The 23,401-nt window shown below is 32.6% G+C and overlaps 1 protein-coding gene across 4 annotated transcripts in view; it reads right to left on the reverse strand.

The window, feature by feature from the left end:
* Positions 1-23,401, reverse strand: part of LOC126748496 (plexin-A4) — a 536,890-nt gene that overhangs the window by 107,275 nt on the left and 406,214 nt on the right. The gene's annotated exons all lie outside the window — the stretch shown is intronic.

Genomic DNA, 23,401 nt, shown 5'->3' on the forward strand with positions numbered 1-23,401 from the left:
AAATGAAATGGACCGTTTCTGAAAAAAATGCCCGAACCCGTCGATTTTAATATTTGGTTTAGGGTTTTTCTACGTGGAAATATAATATACAGGGTGGCTAAAAAAAAGATATGACGTCATCGGTCATTTTTTTAAATGGAATGCTATATTTTTTATTGCTATTATGAAATATATGCGAAATTCCAAGCAAGTTTCGTATAACACACCTTATCTCAAAACTCAACTGTTTCAGAAATATTTACATTTAACCAACAAGAAAGAAAGTAAGTACGTCTATTTACAAATTAAGATAAAATGGAGGATAAAATGTTATAAACTGTGAAAACTCTTATTAATGTATCAAGTGTTCAAACTGATCCCCATTTACTTCTTGGCAGAAAGCAAGACGGTTTACAAACTCATGTAAAACACTATCAATTATTTCGGGTGATATACACCTAATTTCATATCTAATTCTATTTTACAAATCTTCTACGTTGTTTGACTTCTCAATATAAACTTTACTTTTCAGGTACCCCCATAGAAAATAGTCGCAGGGATTTAGGTCTGGTGACCTGGGCGGCCACTCTATTGGCCCTCTTCGTCCTATCCATCTTCCTGGGAACACTGTATCCAAGTAATTACGGACATCTCAGGGATAAGATTTTCTTGAAGAAAATTCAAATAGCGTTGTCCTGTTAAGTTTTCTTCGAAAAAGTATGGCCCTATTACTTTATTTTCCACGATACCAGCCCAAACATTAATAGATTTACGGTACTGTGTATGAGCCTCAGTTGCCTAGTGTGGATTTGACACTGACCAGTACCGACAATTTTGCCCATTTACGACACCGTTTAAACAAAAAGTTGCTTCATCCGAAAACAAAACTCGTAACACAAACTGACGGTTATTATTGCAAATGTTCATCATTTGCTCGCAAAATTGGTTTCTTCGATCAGGATCGTCCTCATTGAATTCGTGTATTATTCTAATTTTATAAGGGTGGTATTCATTTGCTTTTAAGATGCGTCATACTGACGTTTCGGCTATATTATTATCAACTGAAATTTGTGAAGTTGCATTGTTTGGATTTTCTTCGACGGAGAGCAGAACGTTTAATTTTGTTTCTTCAGAAATTTTTGGACCACCTGATCTTGGCAAATCCCTAACATGACCTGAAGTTATAAATTTGTGCTCTATTCTACTAACTGTTGAGTGAGAAATTGGATAGTTTGGGTATTTGGTTGGTATTACAGTTCACTTACTTCTTTTTGCGTGCGCACTCGATCCCCGTACCCTAGCATCATCAAAATTTCAATTCGTTGGGTTTCCGTTAAATTAGCCATAATTTATTCTGATAGAAACTATTAATCTTCGAACTGACAGTGACATTCGAAAATGGAGATTCTTTACAAGTGCAACCATGGAAATAGAAGCAATTGGCAGTATTTATAACATTATTTTTATCCTCGATTTTACCTTAATTTGTAAAGTACGTCTAACTTATTTGTTTTCTTGTTATTTAAATGTAAATATTTCGGAAACAGTTGAGTTTTGAGATAAGGTGTGTTATACGAAACTTGCTTGGAATTTCTCCTATATTTCATAAATGCAATAAAAAATATAGCATTCCATTTAAAAAAATGACCGATGACGTCATAACTTTTTTTTGTTCCACCCTGTATACAAAAATGTATGTGAAATAATGCGCAACTTAAAATAACAATCGACGGGTCCGAGCGTTTTCTTAAAAAATCATGTCTTCAATTTTTATCGAATTTATGCGGAACTTAAGGCGGTCACTGTATATTTCTTATTCTTAAAAATATCTATAAAAAAATGGCAATTTTACACGTGTTACATTTTCACTGCCAGTGTTAGTTTATTCACGTTTTAGTAAAAAAGGGGCGTTGCTGTCTTTCCTAATTTTGTTAGATTATGTTTACACTTATGCTACGGAATATTTTTTTATTAATAAATGTATTTAGTTATTTTTCTTTTTTTAACTTATGGTAATTTGTTTTTAAAATTTTAAATCTATAAAAATGTATAATATTTTAGGTATTTTAAACGAGGCATATTTATTTAAACTTTAATTAACCAATCTAGTAAACTAATTAACCTATTAACTGAAGCATATAAATATATATTAAAAATTATTATACATATATACCTTCTATATATCTACTTAGTACTATACTTACAGCGAAAATTCAAACAAATTTTATTTTCTATTCATATGTTAGATATCTACCGAGGGCTTTTTTTGGAATCTGAAAATATGCACCCAGCAGACTATGAAAATTTCAGAAACTTTCAGTAGCAGCCTGCTGCATTCTTGAAAAGAAAGCTTTAAAACAGGCAAGGAAATATTATGGCAGCATCGCATACATCCTGTGTATAGGTTATATTTAAATGTTTAGGTGTGGTTCATCTGCCCACAACACGTTTCTATGTATAAAGTCAACAGACTCGGTTTTTTAATCAAATATTTCACGTTTATTGCGGTCGGAACTCTATAGACTTTTTATTATCTGATGCTTTAAAATAGATTGCCAATTGAAAATATCAGAGAATCAGGTAATAGAGATTCACGCCCAATTTCGTAATTTTGTTTTGGGTGTGTTTGCTGCTCTTTTGAAAATATAAAATCGCGAATCACGCCTTGGCTAGTTTATGCATACTGTTACTCAATATTGCTTTTAGCACCTATTGTGCTGTCTAGTTTGTTTATAAAAGTAAAGTTAAAACAATATTTAAGTAAGAGGAAACTCTTGATAGGTGAGGGTTGTATCAGAAAAAGATAAATAAAATAGGATTAGGCATAGATTTTCTGTTTAGAAAAAAAACATATCTTGAAAACCCTACATATCATTAATGGGTTTTTTATTTTTTACCGAAGTCTTAATAAGTGAGCAACAAATCCATTGAGCCATTTTAGTGAATCATTAATTTAAAACTGTTTTGAACATATTTTTTAGAGTTTGGAAAAATACAGAGAAATAACCGAGGCATCAAAATGTTATTTATAATTTTTGGTTAAACATCCCAAAAACTGAAAATGGTTAAGCTATACTCGTCTATATCACTTATAAAATTATCGAAAGATGTGCTCATTTTGTCATCCTTTATAATTTCTTAAGGTCTAACATCATGAAGATGTAGACTTTCTATATCATAACAGCTGGTAAATGTGCGCTAGAAGTCATAATATTTATCTCTCAAGTCGTAAAAATGCAGTGCTCCAAAATTAGATAAATCCAAAAAATTACTATAATAAAATCTAATTAGACTACAAATTATATTCACAAATAAATATAGTTTGTAGCAATTTTTAGATGCAGATGCCAACTTTTATTATTGGCATGCACTCGTATACGAAACTTAAATATCTTAGAATTGCGTGAATCTCATAAATATAATTTTATTATAAGGTAATTAAAAATACTAGAAGCACAAATTATATTTTAACCATAAAAATTTTAATGAATATTATTTAATAAAGGGCAGATTTATTTATTGATAAATAACTTTCGGTAAATTTTTTGTGCAAGGTTATTTATTAAGCCACAAAAAACCAACTTAATTGATTAATAACCTGAGGCCATCCATCTTTTTCTCATACAGAAATCTGCACAAAAGTATCGCCATTTTCCTATATTTATATGATGTATTATAGAGTATCGTCAAAATATTGTTAAAACTTTCTCAAATTTAAATTCCCTCGGCCAAATTCTATTTGGTTTCAATATAAAGGATCGATAATCTTCAAATATTTCAATTAGTTTTCATTGAATCTAGACGGCTCACCTTATTTGAGCACCGAAAAAGCGGCGGAAGAAGAGGGGGAAATTTTTTGCATTTTCCGAAGAGAAAAGTTAGTTTGAGCCCTCTATGAAAACAGTCAGGCTTGCAGAATCCTAAATAAATTTTAATTTACATATAAATGACGTTCTTATTCGGCTACGCTGTTTGGTTTTATGCAAAAAAATTACTTTTCTGATTTCTAGACGGGGCTATTCTAGATATTGAATAACGAATTTTATCATAATGTTATTATACAAATTTTGTTAGAATAATTAACAAAAAAAAAGAAGAAACTGTGATTCATTAGCGGCAAATATGAGTAATATATATTTTATTTCAGTTTCTATTTATAATTTTAATTACTTATTTCATTTCTAAAGTAATCAAATTCAAAAAAGCCACATAAACGTAATATAAATGTATTAAATTATACATATATTTACTATAAATATTGAAATTTATGATGTTTATTGATCTGGTTAACCAGAGATATGAAATATTACAGGAAACGTAAAAATATTTTTAAAAGGTTAATTTCTTCACAAATGATTTAAACCCTATTTTATAACAAAATTATACATTTAAAACTTATAAAACTACTATTTTAAAACCTATTAAAACTCCTCAAATAAACTAATATACCAAAAGTCAGCCATATACAAGGTGTCTCGTATCGTTATGTTCAAATTTTAGGGGAATATAGTACGCTTCATTTTAAGTAAAAAAAAACGCAAAACTTAAAGCTCCATTTTGATTTGTTTAAAAGTTACTCGCCCATGAATGTTATTATAGAGGGTAATACTAAAAATAAATTCCTAAAGTATATAAAAACTACTAATTTTTTTTTCGGAAATCACAACGAATTTGTTTTATGATAAACAAGGTAGTTAGTTATTCCTGGTTTCTTAGTGAGTATCTTTGTGTATGGCTACTGTAACGGCAGTGCTCGTCAAGCAGTTATCATATATCGAACATCGGTTTCCAAATAGGCGCATTCCTCATTGCAGAACATTTCTGGAAGTACACAGACAATTTCGGGCATGCGGACTGCGTGATTATTATTTCGATCGTTGAGTGAACTTGCCAGCAGACTTGGATCAACGAGTATTAGATCCTGTTGCAAGAGATCCAACTATTAATGTACGTCGAATCTCTACACAAGTGGGAGTACCGCGAATAACTGTTTGGCGAATTCTAAAACGTGAAGGCTTACATCCGTATCATTATCGTAAGGTATCAGGTTTGCTTGAGGAAGGTCACTATCCTCGTCTAGTTTATTCTAGCTGGATTTTAAGAGAGTCCCGTCTTAATTTTATTTCTGCAGAACAGTTCTGTGAACATATGAAGCGACATTTACAAGGCGTGGTAATATAAATCTGAGAAACCTGCATAGGTGGGAATTAGAAAATCCAAAAGCTGCACGTCCTTGTAATTTTCAACATGCATTTTCTGTTAACGTTTGAGCTGCTTTAATCGGTTGCTTGGTCCTGTTCTACTTCCTGGAAGATTCAATGAAGACTTCTTATGGAAGAACTGCAAGGACTTTTGGAGAACGTCCCACTCAATATTCGTCAACACATGTGGTTCCAAGTGGATGGGGCTCCACCGCATTTTGGAATTGTTGTCCTAAACTGGGTTACGGCCAATTATCCAAGATGGATTGGTCGAAATAATCCTATTGTCTGGCCACCTAGATCACCCGATCACAATCACCTTGATTTTAATTTATAAGGGGTACATGAAAGATTTGGTATAGGCGCAAGTTTCAAATACAAGGGAAGAGTTGGACCGTATTCAGCAAGCTGCTGAACAAATAAGACAAAAGAGGGGTCAAATACAGATAACTACGTCATCTGTTGGCTTGCGGGCACAAACCTGCATTCAAGAGGTGGACAATTATAAATATTATCAATTAACCTTTTTTTTATAAAATCATTTTTTATTTACTTTACAAATTAATTTTTAGTATTATCTTCTTATATTTTAGTATTATCCTGTTAAATTTAGTAATAACATTCATAAGCGTGTTAAGCTTTATTAAGTTAAATTGCTACCGTTTTAATAAAAATTGTTCAAAATTGTCCCTATTTCTTCGATTAACACACAATCTTGCTCGGCGAATCTACGAAAGAGTCATGGATTCGCTTATTGGCACAAGCTTCGAAAATAAAATCGTGGAGTATTTACTACTCCATACACCAACTCTTTCAAATAGCCCCATAGAAAAAAAAACCGTTAAATCTGAGGAGCGAGAATGTCAAGAAATGGGTCCATTGCACCCTATTCCATCTATTCCGAAACTCATTATATAGATGTTCATGAACTTTAGGTCTAAAATATGGCGGAGCCCCATCATGTGGGAACCACATATTAGGTTTCACATTTAGATGAACATTTTCTAATAATTGTGGTAAATTCGGTCGAACAAAATTTAAATAAATTTCACCGGTCAGTGAAAAAAGTAGGCTCCAATAGCATGCCATTTACCACACCAGCCCAAACATTTCATGAAAATCTATGTTGAAAATTACGGCAAAAACTTTTTTACGGCATGCGAATTTTCTACTGCCAAACATTATTATTGTGGAATTTTTGCATTCCATCTCGTGTAAATATTGCCTCGTTTGTACACAAAATTAATTTCGTAAAATATTTATTTCTGTTTTAAAAGGCTCTGGTAAAATATAACTCCTCTAGGATGATCTTCAGGTTGTAACGCTTGTACCCGTTGATATTCTTATCATATTAACTTCCACACTTTACTATGAGAAACTTCAACTTAAACTGCTATGGCTCTAGTACTCATTGTGGGGTCGTCTTCGACCATTTCTAGTTTCAGGTTGAGCAGCTCTTCCAGCGTGGTTTTCTCGTTATTCTTTTGAATACCCAGTGTCACGAAGTCTAATAACTAAGTGTACAAACATACGTGGGGCCGGACGAATTCTTAAAAGAAACCTTTTCGCATATAACCTGCATGCTGCAGTTGCATTTTGTTGGCAGTCGCCATAAGTAAGTACTATGTCCACCAGTTAGTTCATTGCTTTCGTAAACATGGGCTATTTTTCTGCACAAAATAATCATACGGAAGAAATACTATTAAAAGACTAATGCAACTAATCGAACCATTGTACAATAATAAACATTAGTTTTTTTATATTTTTATTTTTTCCGATTTTTTGTGTTTTACTATCTCTTTTATTATGCAACTTTTATGTAAGTAATTTCTGGTATATCAACTCCCTTTGACGAGTCCTACAAGCAGTTAAAATAAATGACTCGATAATTAAAATTGAATTGAAAACATCCTGCATATTATAAATGATTGCTTTAATTTACCCTATCACCCGAAAAAATGTGAATAATCGGTGTATTTTTACAACACCTTGTATATTAAACTTCTATGTTTGTATATGATAATAGTGATGTTTGAAAACTAGGATCGTAACACTTGACACGAAAAAAATATTATACCTGAAAAATATAACTATATCTAATTTTATACGACACATTGTCCATGTTATTGGATTTATTATTCCTGTATAATACCTTTCTCAGCAGATTAGGAAGTTTCCTAAACATAGGATTAGGCTTGTCCTAAAAGAATTTTTAATATGTACATTATTCTATTATATTAAAAATTTTTAGGCTTAAAATAATAATAAATCAGCAAAAATGGTTTTGGATTTGTTTATGATGTATGTATTAGTAGCATTGGACATTGTTCCGGGCTTTGGCCAGGGTTTATTAATTTGAAATAATTACCTATTATACAATTTCATGTACTCTAAATTATGTTCGTACCTACTGCCATGACGAAAATGACTAATTTAATATTTCCATAAAAAACCAGTTTTATAAAATCTCACCTCTATATATATGTAGAATTAAAAACTTCTATACAACAAACAAAATTACTATAAATAGGGCTTATCTTTAGTCAAAACTTTATAGATAAAAGCTACAAGAGTAAAAATGATATAGAAAATAAATATTGATTTAACGTATTTTCTCTATCGTGTTTCAATAATATTTTTCGTTAGAAGAGCAAACAATTTTTTTTTCGTATCTCTTCACCTAAACCACTACATTTTCTATGAACCGATTTAGGTTTTTTTTAAAGAGCCCCTTGTTTATCCTACAACCCTCTATTTATGAAATATTATTTGTCACGACCAGCCTGAAGTTTGTCTGTCTCATTCGTTAACAAATTAGAAACGAACATCTTTGAATACATATACATTAAACATACAGATCCAATTTAATGTAAGAAGAAATGGGATCAAACCCGATCACACCCGAAAAGAAAAGAGAAGGACAGGAGCCGCTAGTTTATCATAAAACTACTCGAATTGATCCATGACGTCGCTCAGAAGGCAGATCGACAAAATGTAATGGATGGAATGCACCGAGTAAAATATTTCATTTCACTCGTACATTTCACACACGGATTACAAGAGGGTACAAGGCATAGTTTTCTTATAATCGGTACTATCATTTCCTCTTTCAGTCTTATCCCAGCCACAACCAACTCTACTTATAAAGAAAGCTTCTACACAGGTGCTGTGGAATCGCTGTACTACTTCTGAGATGAGGGGTGGTCCAGACATCACAAGACTACGAGTCTGTCTCAAATATGTGTACATGGTCTTATCAGTAACGTTACTGATGGTTAGTTATTCTGTCATTAATATTTCAACACACACAATCATGTTTTAAGAGCACGGTATCTCAGCATACCGCAGCAACCTGTTTTAGGTTTTGAAATCATCTCAGTAGATATAAATAACAGTCTCCATTCGATTGGTACGAATGCCAATTTATTGTTGAATGATAGTCGTTGACTGGTTTTGTTGATATAACTCTCGGTCACTGTGGTAGATCTTTAGCCTCACAAATGATTTCTGTCTTTGGCCTTTGTTTTTCGAAATTGTCAAAGAAAGTTACTGCACAGCGTCAAGGATTATTCTCTACCATTCAACATTCGGGAAGATTAAATTAGAAGTAATTCTTAAGACATTATTTTCAAAACAGCAACAAATAGAAGTGTCTAACAGGTTTTAAATGAAGAACAATTTCCTTTAATTCTTAAGTTTGACAAGTACTGGTGCTTTAAACTTTTGGTTTAAATACATGCATTCACAGTAACATATAATTAAATTATATGCACTTATACATTTCTTTTATCATTCTATTTAACAATTATTAAGTAAAAAAGGCCTCAGCTTAGAGGTGTAAGTGCACTCATTCGCATTCCTTCCAAATTAAAGTTCCTTATGGTGTAAAATAAGACAATGAAGCAACTTCAGAGTTTAAATACTTTTACGGCTGTAATTTGAAATTAGCGTAGATTTCAAACAAAAAAATGCCATGGTCTACTGAAATTTTATTATTTGTGCATAAAGCTTTAAATTATAGACAATTTCATTCCTAAATAATAGGTCTAATAAATAATTGAATAAAATAAAAAGGAAAAACTTATTGACTCATTAAATATAAAATGGAAGTAAAATCTTTTTTTATCAGAAATATTGGATTATTATCTTGATCTTTCTTATTATTCTACCTAAACACAAGAGCCACCATAAGAGATTTAGTTTTAGATGCTTTGAAAACGTAGGTCGTGAGTAGACCTTTCGATGAGAAGCTCTATTATTTGAAAAGCAATTATATCTCATTTTTAACTACTGATCAATGAAAAATCTAATGATAAGAAACTACGAAAAAGCTTAATTCTGACCTTGACACAGTCCGTTAATCTCAAGTCTTTATAATGGAAGATCAAGACTGAAATGAATTCCGATGAAGAGTTAATATAATCCAAATAGAAATGCAGAATATTACAGAATTTTTCAATACCCTGTGTGTTTAGAAGAAATTTACTTCATTTATGTTGCTGATACTGCACATGATAATCGACCTAAAGAACTTTGTTCTAAAACAAATGCGTTTGAAAAACCAGAATTTTTTCTGAATCCAGGCCATAGAAGCAGTGAACTGAGAAAATCAGTTAAAGATATAAATGTTAAATGGTATTTGTTCTTCATTTTATATTTTAGAAAATTTTATACAGTTACGTAATAATATTAATACTCTAGTGATGACGAGCCCTTATATGTATTATTACTATATGTGCCCATAATGTTATTTATAATAGTAATTGGGCTCTATATAGTGCATTTCACGCAAATTAAATTGTTCTATATAGGATTTTAGAATCTAATCATGCAAGTAACTTTGAATTAGATATGGCATCATTATTGTACGGTGAAACTGTTATTTTAGTTAAATAAACTCCTGAAACTTTTTTTCTATAAATTTGGTGTGTTTCATAATTTTCTGTTGGAGAAAGTTTTTGAATTCTTCCTTTGTTTTTGTAGACGTTTTAATTTATATGTTCTTTTTATTTACAGGCCACCCACTGGAGATATTGGTGAACAAACCTGACTATCTATTATACCAACTGTCCCTACATTCTAAATCTATATTAACTGGTAACTTTAAATAACTTCACGTAACCTTGCCAAATCTTACTTCTCTTTCAAGTATATTGAAATCTTACGATTTAAAAATGCAAGTTCTTTCTCCCACACGTATAACATTCTCATCTGCAACTACTATTGATTATTTGTGTAGAAATTGAAATGATGGTCATGTACAGTACTCTCTTCTAGTATTTCTCACCATGAAGCAATTCATGTCTTATGTGATAGGATAAATCAAGGTTTTCCTATACAGAAAAACGATTAAAGCAGCAAAGGTTAAATATTATAATGACCGCTTAAATATGTCATCAAATAGGCAAAAAGAGTGCTGGGCCATTAATAATGATCTTAGGCATTCTCAAAAAAAAATTTCTGAACCAGAGGTGAGACCATTACATTATATTCAGGAAGTGCCAGTCCAACAGGCTTTTTTCTTTCATCCTGTTGATCTCGCCAAAGTTAAGGATGCAATTAAAAGTTTATCAAACAATAAATTATCTGGAGCTGATGGAATATCAACAAAGTTACTACTCTGTTTGCATGACTCAACATTGAATGCCCTAGTTTCTGCCATAAACAATTCCTGGCTTAATGGCATTTTTCCTTCATGTGTAACAGTGGTGACCTCTCCTCATAAGAGTGGCGATTTGAATGAGCATTGTAATTTCTGTTTTATCTATATTCTCCAAAATAGTTGAAAAACTTGCAAACAGCAAAACTTTGTCCTCTTCACAACATAATAGCTTTGTTCGCGGTGATAGTTTTGAACGCATCCCTGATCAGTCAGGAACTCCTTATCCTATAAGGATATGCGCATGCATGATTCATAACCGGTTCGGAATTTATTTCAACCGCGAACGATTCACGGACTGTCAACATCTAAATTTGTTTGGGTTAGTATAGGTTGTGTTTTTCGATTGTTTCGTTTAGGAAGGACTTTTTTTTTTTAAACAGTAAGGATTTAAAGCAGGGAAATGGCTAAGAAATACTGTAATACATTTTAAGGGAGGTATTTTTTCTGAGTCTCCTTTCTGTTCTTTATAATATGGGGATGCAGCAAATCGTCTACCAGTTCATTCGTCAGTGCTGAGCTCATACGAAAATGTTAAAATACAGGTGATCATCAGATTGTGGGACAATCAAAATATTCAACATTTTTGGGAACATCGGTAACTTCTAAGAGGTTCTCATCACTGGAACTCAAATGATCAGACATGATAATTTTATCAGGAACAACTAATCTAAAACAAAATCGATTTAATTAAACAGAAATTGCTATTTAAGTGACAAAACACCCATAAAACTAACAAAAAACAGTAGGACAAGCAATTATTATTTGAAATAGTAACTATTATTGGTTTTATATTTAGAAATAAAATAAAATAAGCTCCACTTATCAGAAAATAAACACAAAAAGAGTAAATAGTCAACATACATCAAATAGGTCATTAAAAATCTACTGCGCAAGTCCAGAACTCAAAATTCTAATGGGAGTCCAAGGATTGATTGAACTAGTTATAGATTGATCCCGAATAAGTAACAAAAAATCCGCGAACGGCAGGGTTTTGAACTAGAAGTTCAGGACTGGTCACCGCGAACGCTCTTTTTAATAATGCGCATGCGAAGTAATTCTGAACTTGTCCAGAGCTGTCACCGCGAACAAAGCTGGTACGAGTCCAAACGAGTCCCTTTGTGTTGCTGTTTTTAGCTTTTTGGAAAGTGTCTATGTGTCCTTGAATTCTGGAGAGTCGGCGGCGCCAGTTTTTTGTTATCTAGCCAAGGCATTTGATTCTGTGGATCATGGAATACTCTGAACTTTTTGAATTATCAAAGCTCAATAAATATGGTTTAAGGTCTGTGGCATTGCAATGGCTGGAATCCTATCTATCAAATCGCACTCAGAGAGTTTCGGTATCTGGGCGTTTGTCTGATTCTAGATCCCTTAAGTCTGCCGTACGTCAAGGTTCAGTGTTAGGATAACTATTATTTTTGCAGTATTTAAATGACTTAAGACTGCAGGGCAAATTGGTTTAGTTTGCTGATGATACTGCCCTATTGTGGAGTCATAAAGATTCTGATTTTCGGGGATCTTAACATTTTATCGGGGTGGTGTGCTTCAAACAGGCTTGTGTTTAATGTCGGTAAGTTCCGTATTATGGAGTTTAAGTGTGAGGTCCAGGGTATGATCTTAGTGAAGAGTCCTCATTGCAAAACAAAAGAAACTGCAAGTTCCTTGGTATTACCATTGATGGTCGCCTTCGATTTTAAAATCATAGCCTAAATCTTGCAGCAATATTATACTCTGGATGTTTTGAAGTAATAATGGCAAGACATGAGCTGGGAGGAGTTATTGCACGTTCAATGTGCTAATGTTTCTCTTGTTAAACAGTTTCTCTTGTAAGCAACAAGGGGATATTGACCATTATTACCATTATTATTGTGAATTAAAAAAAAGCAGATAAATACCTAGTTCTGTTGGGTGAATTGATTCTTGTAAAAAACCCCTCTTTATATCTCAAAAAATCCTAACTCTTTATATTGGAAATAGCTACTCTTATTCATAAATGTCTTAAACCTTCCTCTAGCACTGGTCATATGACTCGTCAGGTAGATGATTTTCCCCAACCAATCCTCACATCCTCCCTTACCAGAAACTCGCTCATTAGCTTAGTAAAAAAACTACTATCATATTCCTCTACCCATTAGACAAACATTAGATATTAAAAAGCTTAAATGCAAGTTAAAATCACTTTTATTAACTAAAGCATATTATAGTAGCCTTGATGAATTTTTTAAATATACCTTTTGACCTGTGGTCTAACATCATTTTTATATTTTTAAATACCTTTTGTTTTGTTCTATTATTGTTTAATTTACTTGCTTCAACGTCTGTTTTTGGCAGCCGTTTTACTTATTTTTAAGCCTCTTTTGTTATTATGCTTTTTTAAAATTTTATAGTTTTCTATGAATTTGACATTTTTTAGGATGCTTGTACACAAAATTTTGTCTTACATAATATAGCGCATTTTCTCTCTTTCTTTTTTTCTTGCTTTTAATAAAACAATAACTAGTACATGATCCATCATATTAGTAATATGACCATAATCGTCTTGGCTCGTATCAGGTGTTTTATACATTTTATTTACATGAGATAGAATAAACCATTGTTATTAATAAAATCAATATTTGTCTGTATAAGAGTCTGCACTAAAGTGTTTCTATGTACACGTAATTATTTCCTCTACATTAATTTAATTTCCTAGGTCGATGCGTAATTTACCTGATTAATGTATATTGGAGTGGTCAACACAAATCTCCCCTCAGAACTCAAATATCTTTGTCCAATTTTGGATAAATCGTATTTGGTTAATGGCCGTATACAGAAAAGCACTAGGCAATGTCTTGTAGTCCATTAACTAAATGTCATATTGGGGGAGCCAGATTATTACCGAAATTTAACTTTTTCTTTAAGTTGGATTATAGTATTATTTATACCACAAAAAAAATAGTGACATATATTGCAGAAAGCGCAGAGAGATTTTTTTAACATTTAAATAATATAACAGCATTTTAATAGTATAGTTTACATAAATTTAAAAGTAAATAGAAGTAGAATATCATGGTAGGGTCTTAAATATGGCATTTTGAAATAAAAAAATGCAGTGCTTTAAAAACACTTTTTTTAAATTACGAAAATGGATAGCATTGTCTTTCTGAATTAAAAGCCCGTAATTTTTAACTGACTTTTTGTCTCTAAACTTCTTTGTTGTTTGAGGTAATTAACGTTTGGAATTTGGTTTGCGCGATTACAAAATTGAGTTTCCGGAAACAGCAATAGAGGATGGAGGGTAAAATTGTTGTGACAATAACTGGCAGAAAAAACAAAAACATTTTTATAACGAAAAAATAAAGCTTTAGACATATACAAACTCCGATTGCGTGATTGTAATTGTCCGTGGCATTTTCAATTTAGTTGAAATCATACTAAATATGCACCATTTGTCAAAAAGGCCATTTATGTGAAATTCATAAAATTCCAGCATAAATTGGTTTATCGAATTTCTGTTCCATTAAGTTCTACTAAACAATCGTGTTAACGTTCCAAATTATTGATTTGCACCGTTCTAATTTAATTAATTTTTATTATGCTTTAAACTTTAAGGCATGCTTCATTGGTTTCTTTTTAAAAGAAGAAATTTTATTTAGATTTTTATTTTTACTCGGTGTCAAGTTTATTTCTTTCTAACATTCACAATATACTGGAAGTAGTGGAAAAAGAGAGTTTTATTTACCAGTTTTACGTCTGAAACAAGAACTAATTCGGCGTGTGTGTTTTGGTCACACAAAAGTAATCGATATGTTGTTTGGATACGATGTGTAGTTTGGATTTTCAAACGACATTCAGCTATAAGTTATTAGTGCTATCAAAGCTTGAGTATTGTTGTCTAGTATGGTATCCAACCTATCAGGCTTATGTACAAGATTGCTCAAGGTATTAAATTTTAAAGAAAATAGCGTCTATCCGTAGAAATGATAATCTCATTTTGCTTTCACAGTGATTCACTTGGTTTTCAAAGAAACCTTAATTTTCTATCATCTCTTAATTTTATTTATAAACTACTTCATAATAAAATCTTTTGTTGTCATTGTTGGACTTTTAGTATCATGAATTTATTTACGAATTCTCCATTTTTTTTCAGAACTTCGTGAACCAGCATAGCAACAAATTCAGTAGTTTTTATAAGTATTACTGTACAGTATTACTGTTCTCTTAGGCAGTTCGCAATTAGGCTATCCAGGTTTTTTTTAGTAGTATTATTTTATTTCTTTAGGTTTTTTTATTTAGTTTCTATTTTTTAGTAATTAAGTTTACTAACAAAAAAAGAGATTAGACTGCTTCTATATCATCATACAATGGGGAATAGAAAGTTATTTTGTCTTTATAAAAATTCGTTAATCCTCTTCTAACCTTCACAATTTCTTTGGTCATTCAATATCGATCTCTAGCCAACTAGCATTAAGAAAACAAAATATCCAATATCCAAAACTTTCTGACAGTCCTCATTGACTAGGCTTAATAAATCTGCAGCTGTAACCTTGTACTACTTCTTTTTATGAGGCAAGCTAAAAATAAACCTCCATAAGAAAAACCCTGGCATGAATTTGACGAGTGACGGTTTAAAATGATAAACTTTGGTTGCCTCCAGAACTGTCATTTAATTAGGCTAGGAAGTCTTTTGGTTTCACAACTTCTAAATATTATATATTACGTTCCCTAGTTATCATCCACCGGCAATCAAATACTAAGGTAACTGATCAAACTGCATATTAATAGTAACGATATTTGTATTTAAACACATTTAAAGTATGTGCCTTTAAATCTTGAGGTCACCAGTTGTAGTTTAGCTGCATTATGTAAAAAAACCTTTCTGATAAAGGGTTGTTCATTGGTTGTTTTGAGCATTTCGTGTTTAGACATTGTGTTTTAATTAAGTCTCTGTAGTTTAAAACATTGGAAAATCTCGTATGGCCTTGCCACAAGCTGGTATAGTCTAAGTAAACTCAATAGAAGAAACAAAAGATCTTAATTAGTTTTTTGTTTATTTATTTCAAGTGAGAAAATCTAAGTTTGTGTTTTAGCGAAATTCTAATGTGACGTATTTATATCATGCGACGGGATTGGCTTTGAACAGACATAACTTGGAAACTCCGAGTTAAAATATGTTTATGCTAAGCTAACAATTTTTATTTTTATATTAGAATTTTGTACTGATCTATTTGGTTATATGGTTTTTAAAGTCCACTTAAAAATTATTTGGTACAAACTTAGAAAAACGTTTATTTAACATAAGATATTCCCCATTTAATTAAAATCTAACGCGCAAGTTTATGACTAGCACTACCCTCCCCAAAAAAAATCTTGTAAATTTATAGGTAAAGTTTAGTGTAATAAAGGGCAAAATATTACCCCTCATATCAAAATTTCCTTATTCCGCCCCCATACAACTAAATATTTGAAGAACTAATTATGATTTATTCAGGATAGTAAGGGGACGAAGCTGATATTTTGCCACCCCAACAAGTGGATAAATTCACGTCCTTCGGTGGTCCGTACCTTCTTTTTATCCTGCTCGAGCAGGGGTCGAAGTGTTGGGAAGGGAGTTTTACCGTAATTTCATTCTAACGTATTAGCAGGGCTACACTAACTACATTTCTTGTTACTTTCTTCGACATGAGTAACAAATCAACTTTTTTTAGCCTCCCTTAGAGCTTTTATTGCTGGGGTCCATTTTAAGCATTAGTGTAAAAATGCTAAAAAAAACCCTTTCACAGAACTGGACGTATCTTAAGCAACGTATTAATATTTAACATTACATTTAATGTTCATTATTTACAGTATTTTAATGTATAAATTCAATGTTAAATTAATTTTTATTTAAATCTTGAAAAGTTTAAGAGAAAATCAAATGATTCTTTCATGATTTAAACTACATTATTTATTCCCAATATTATTATTGAATACATTCCTTTCTCGTACCTTCATCCAAGTACACATGCCGCGTAACTGCTATCTTTATGTAACTCTCTGGCTTACCTGTAACAAAAATAAACAATAATTAGTAAACATAAACAAAATATATAAGTACAAGCGTTTTAATGGATATTTTAGGTGTGTGAGTAAAAAATTGTTTTTAAACTATCAAACATCAGTCAACAATCCGACTTTATCTGCAGTAAACAAGTTGATGTGAATTACTTATTTCTGTGCTTTTCTTTCGATTCGATAAAAATGGTTTATTCTATTACGGAGAGAGTGGAAATTATTGAATTATACTTAATAAACATTCAATGTGCAAGACTAACGGCAACTTTGTTTAATGAGAGACATGCAGATAAACACGTACATCATGGTTACATCCTAAAGTTAGTGGCAATCGCGAAACTGGTTCGGTGGCAAATAAAAAACGGAATATTGAAAATCCAGTGAGAAATGAGGCAGTAGAAGGCGGTGTTCTCGGTGAAGTTAGTATGACCCTACAATTAAGTACCAGAAAACTTTCTCATGTAACGGGAGTCTCGTGGACCACTGTACAGAGAATTCTAAAACATAATAAATGACACACATATCAAATTCGACTTCTTCAAGAATTAAATGAAGATGATAACGACCGCCGTTTGCAGTTTTGTGAACTGCAACTGTGAACTATCTTTTAAATGTTTGCTTCTTAGACGAATGTTCATTTTTTCTCAATGGCACTGTCTATCGCTATAATTGGCGGTACTGGTCCGAAACGAATCCAAGGATCTACCATGAGGTTCATACTCAACACCTTCAAAAATTAAACGTTTGAGTTGGTATTTTTGGTGATCACATAATTGAACCATTTTTCTTACAGGGAAATTTAAATGGAGATACGTACTTTTAGAGAATGCCGTTAACCCAGCATTGATTGAAATTATGGAAAACGGCCAACGCTACCATGAGGAAAATGCGATATTTCAGCAAGACGGGGCTTCTCCCCATTATGCATTACCAGTACGGCAGTTTCTGGATGAAAAGTTTCCTGGTAGATGGATTGGGAGAAGGGGTGTTATCGAAAACTTATTCCACCCAACCTGAATCGTTAGAAGATTTACGGAACGGCATCATTCATGAATTCCAACAAATAATACCCAATATTCTTTACAATGTTCGGGAACACTTTGAACAATTACTGTATTATTGTATGGAGGTAGACGACGGACATTTTCAATATTTAATAAGGTAATGCGTAAGTACTAATCAATAAAATTAAATTAGATTTCTCTGGAACCCGCAGCTCAAATTTAAAAAACAAAGCGGTATTGTAAAGAAAAATTGAATGACCTTTCAAAAGATGTATCACAACACACCCCTCACTGTTTAAAAAATAAATATAAATGTGTATACAGTCGCATCAATATACTCGGACAGCAGAGCTGCCATTAAGGCTATCACGGCCGCAAAGGTAAGCTCCAAGCTTGTACTAGAGTGCATAAAAGTCCTGAAAAAACTGATGCAGGTTGGCTGCAGGGTCCAGCTCGTCTAGATACCTGGCCACGCAGGCCATGCAGGTAATGAGGAAGCGGACTCTCTTGCCGGACTGGGAATGTGCCGATGGGGCCGGAACCCATAGTTGGTTCGCCAAATGCGTTGCGGTCGCGTCAATGAAGGATCTGCTGGACAAGTGGACCCACCGAAGATGGACTGAGTCCCCTGATATGAGACAGGCCAAAGCGCACATAGGTGGGCCCTCTGCCTGTCTCACCAAAAATCTACTACGTTTAAAAAGACGCGAAATTCGGCTAGTGACAGGTCTTTTAACCGGTCACTGGCACTTAAGGAGCCATCTCCATACTATCGGTATTGCAGACAACCCGGAATGCCGATGGTGCTGTGAGGAGGATGAAACCGTTGACCATGTAGTCGGGGAGTGCCCAGCACTCACGCGCGCCAGGTTCAAATACTTGGGTAACACTTTCAGTGTAACAAGTGACTTTAAGTCCTTCAGACCAGAGAGCCTTATCGGTTTCTCTAAGGCCGATGGGCTCTGGTAACCCCCGGTGGGTGTCGCTCCGGCTAAGGGGTTGAAGTTGTGGGGTTAAAAATTTAAACAAAAAATAGTTTTTTTTTTAATTTGACGGGTGCGAGCGTTTTTGTTTTTTAAATCAAGAACCTCTAAAAACTAGCGCTGAAAGTATTAAACAATTGTCTTGTTTTAAAATCTTCGACAAGCTGTCTCTCTGTCGAAAACTCAAGTTAGCAATTATTTCCAACGTGGCAGTTGTAAATAGAATAAAAAGACCTTTAAAATAAGCTTATCACTTGACACTTCTCATATTTAAGATTTTGAGGGTGGTTGCAAATCTCGCCAGGGGATTGAAAGTATTAATAAACATTGTCCCCCTAAAATCAAAAATCGACCCAGCATGTTTTAATTTTTTTGAAAAAAAGGCCCCAAACCTTGCTGGACTGTTTTCGATGGGCCTCTCTGTATAAAAATGTGAAACCTACTCTGACTTTTTGAAATGCCACTTGTTGGAAACCTCTTTAAAAAAGGAAATTGGCGGTGTATCTTTTTTAAACAAAGGTTTTTGTTTCATAAGACAAACATATTGGTGACATAAAGATAAAGTGTATTTCACTAATCATACTACAGTGGAAGAACTTGAAGCAGCCGTTCGACAAGCAATTCAAGAAATGCCACGACAAATTATCAAAAATGCTTGTTGGGCTCTGATTGAGAGGTGTACATTATGTATTAACAAAAAAATGAGGTCTTTTTAAACACTTTATTAACTATTTTTTTTAATTGTCTAATTTCATTTATCGTTGTAAGTTAAAAATAACTTGTTTCAATTTTTTGTAATTTAATTTTAATATTAATGAAATGACTTTCTTGTTTGAAGAAAAAAAACAAAATAATTGATTAGCAGCGTTTGTTTTCACAGCCAACTAAGTAAAAAGGTCAGTTTTGTGCTATGGTTGCAAAAAATCTAAAATGCCTAGAAAAATATCGTTAACATCAATCGATTGGTCATAGTAGATAACCCAAAACTTTTTATTTATTAAAATCGGATTCAAGATGGCGACGATATTGCAGGTTTTCTAAAAACCTAATTTTTAGATTTAGCCCGATATTTTGGAAACCCCTGTAGATATCGTGGATCTTACTGTAGCATCTGATTGGGCTTGGAGCAGCACAACTTTTACCCCATTCAACCGAAACTATGTCTCTTACCGTTGACGACATCCCCATGCATTTAAGCCTTTCAAATTTTATCTGGGACAACCTGTATATTACGAAACAGTTTTAAAAATTCTAGTCAGCAGGAAGAAGACCCTTTAAAATAAAACCAGTCCAGGAGCTGCTAAAGAACGATCCTGATCGCAAATTAGAATTTTGCGAAACCATGATGAATTTGGTTGATAATGGTCAAATACTTTTAGACGAAGCCATATTTACTATTAAATGAGATGTAAACGAAAAAATCTACTTTCAGCAAGATTCATTATTCAGCGCATCTCATTATGCTGCTAATGTACGACAATTTCTTAATATTTTTTAAATGGACGAAGAGTGACAATCGAATATCCAGTAAGGTCGCCTAACCTTAATCCATTAGATTTTTTTTTCATATATTTTTAAAGGCCACAAAAAGTATTAGTAGACGTGTTTTTTGCGTTTTTCTGGAATATTTTTTTAAGAACAATAGCAAATTTATTTCAGTTAGAGTTCGCACCCTATATATATAATTATTAAATTTAATTGTAGAGGTACTTTCTTCGGGATTATTATAAAACTATATTTTTAGATTTAGATATGAAACACCAGATAACTTTAAGGGAAACATTAAATCAATCATTTTTTATTTAATAAACACATTTCCAAAACTCAAATTGGAAGCAACATTACTCGTTTATGTAGGGTAAATAGAAGTTCTGGTGTGGCATCTCTTAAAACAAAATGTCATCATAAATAGCTATTAACTGTAAGAATATTTATAACCAATTCTCTCATTAAACGCTGGTTGTAGGACTTTCGTAGAATCAGATTCCTGTCCTTATTTTAGAATTACGATCTTGTATTATTCCCAACAAAATAGATTCTTGATTAAGAATGTAATAGTAACGACTTTTCTTTGGTAGCCTAAACTCCTCTAATTTCTTAAAGACAGTTTATGTCTAAAACAATAAAACTTTCTTTTAATACTATTCCAAAGCCATTTAAACTTAGCCAGTAAGACTTTCCTATTTACGTTCTCTAACCAAATTAGTGAATACAGCACCTTTACTACCTCTGACTGAAAAGAATATCGAACTTTTTAAGCACGCGAAGTTATATAGAAGTTTTGTGTACCTTTTGGCTTATAAGCTTATTAATATTATTTTTCTAGTGGAATTTAGAACTGTTCGATCATAAATAATATACTAAAATATGTAATTAATCACGTTATAATTATATTACACAGTGGGGCTCTTAATTGTTTCCCCCTCCCTTATCTTTTGAATGTGTTTATATAAGAATTTGAAATTTGGAACACATCATTAGCAACTTAAATATTACTTTTTGGTCCCTCATTTTGGAAACTGGAAAATAGCGGCGGGAAGCCAAAAAACAAAATTAAATTGAAAGAGGGGTCCTGCGGTACATTAATAATAATAATAATAATAATACTTCTTTATTTGCTCATATACATCCAACAGCTTAGCATTGTCAAAAAGTATAGACTGTCAAACGCCAATACTACAGTGCGTAAAGGGAGACATTAATGTATCACAGTTTTACCTACATAACATAGCAAACAAAAAACTTACATTTTGTTCACAATATAAAACAAAATACAATTTTGGTTCGCATCAGAAATGCTCACTAAGTATATATGAAACATTTGTTATACAGGTATGAAAGTATAATATTCGATAAATTTTGATAGATTAGATTAAAGACTATTGTAGAATTCGTCCAATGAGTATGGACAGATCTCCAAAATCAGGTTTTTCGTTACTTGCTTAAATCTATTTAAATGTAGTTGTTTTGTGGTTTCCGGTATTGCATTAAAAAGTTTTATGGCATTAGTCATATAGCCCTTATGGGTCAGACTAAGCCGGTGTTGTGGAAGTAAGAAATTTCCCCCACATCTGGTGTCATATAGGTGCCTACTATTTACTGTGCTAAATCTAAAAGAGTGTGTTCTAGTAAACGTCAGACATTGGTGGATGTATAGGCCAGGCATTGTCATGATTTTTAAATTTTTGAATAAAGGTCTACAACTATCTGTTGGTTTTCTGTTTTCTAGATTTTTGCAACTTAAATGCTCTTTGCCAGTCAGCCGAGTTACCCCAAAATAACAGTCCATATGACAACTTTGATTGAAAAAGTCCTATATACGCCGTTCTACATACTACTGGAGGCGCCAATTGAACAATTCTGCGCAACAGAAAAAGAACCGACGAGAGTTTTATTGCCAGATCTATTATATGACTCTTCCATGATAATTTATTATCTAGATAAACATCCAGAAATTTGATCGCGTCTATTCTCTGATGTCTTTCCCTTAAAGAGAAATTAACCACCTCTGTTTTATTTGAACATAGATTATTGTCAGCAAACCATGCTTTTAATGTGTGAAGTGTTGCACTAGTTCCATTCTATAGGGAAATCAGATCTGAATGCCGACTGAGAAGAGTTGTGTCATCCGCATGTTGTACAGACATCACCTCCGAGAAGTGAACAGGTAATTCATTTACATAAAGTAAAAACAGAAGAGGACCCAAGATTGATCCCTGAGGCACCTCTGCTGTTATTGGAAGTATGAAGGATGTTCTTCCTCCACAAGTCACCATCTGCTGACACATACAAAGGTAGGACTGGATAAGTTCCAGGCAAATACCCCGGATACCATAAAAATCCAACTTGGTCAACAAAATATTATGCGAGACCCAGTCGAACGCTTTTGAGAGGTCTCAGAAAATTGCACCCACTGTCTTGCCCCCCTCAAATGCATCAACCATTACCATGAGTGCATCAGCAGTGGATCTTCCTTTTCGAAAGCCAAACTGCGCTGGTAAAAGTAAATTATGTTTATCAAAAAAATATATGAGACGTTGGTTTAGACAGAGCTCAATGGGCTTGGATAATATCGGTATTATTGATATGGATCGATGATTTCCTGGATCATTCATATTATTTTAAGCTACCTTATTATATACTCATATTATTTACTTATTTTAAGCTTTTGTAGAAATGTACCAGATGAAAAACATTTGTTTATTTATTATTATTATTATTTGAAAGCTCCCTCTAAATGCTTTATATGGTTCTAGATTCTAGAATATTAAGTCATTACTTCTACCCATAGCAAAATGGCAGCCTTTCAAAATCTTATTGTTCGCATCTGTTTTTTTAATTACATCTGTTCAGATGTAATTTGTTTGTAGGTGTGTTGTTGCTTGTAAAGTTTTTTAATTTTTTTTGTTTTTTTTTTTTGTTTTTTGACACTAACAAAAAATACAAACTCTACAAACAACACACCCACAAACAAATTACACCTGAACCAGTGCAGTAAAGAAAATTAAAAAAAATAAGATAAAATTTTGGAAGGCTGCCATT

Source organism: Anthonomus grandis, chromosome 22 (assembly GCF_022605725.1).
Source record: "Anthonomus grandis grandis chromosome 22, icAntGran1.3, whole genome shotgun sequence".
Lineage (NCBI taxonomy): Eukaryota > Metazoa > Arthropoda > Insecta > Coleoptera > Curculionidae > Anthonomus > Anthonomus grandis.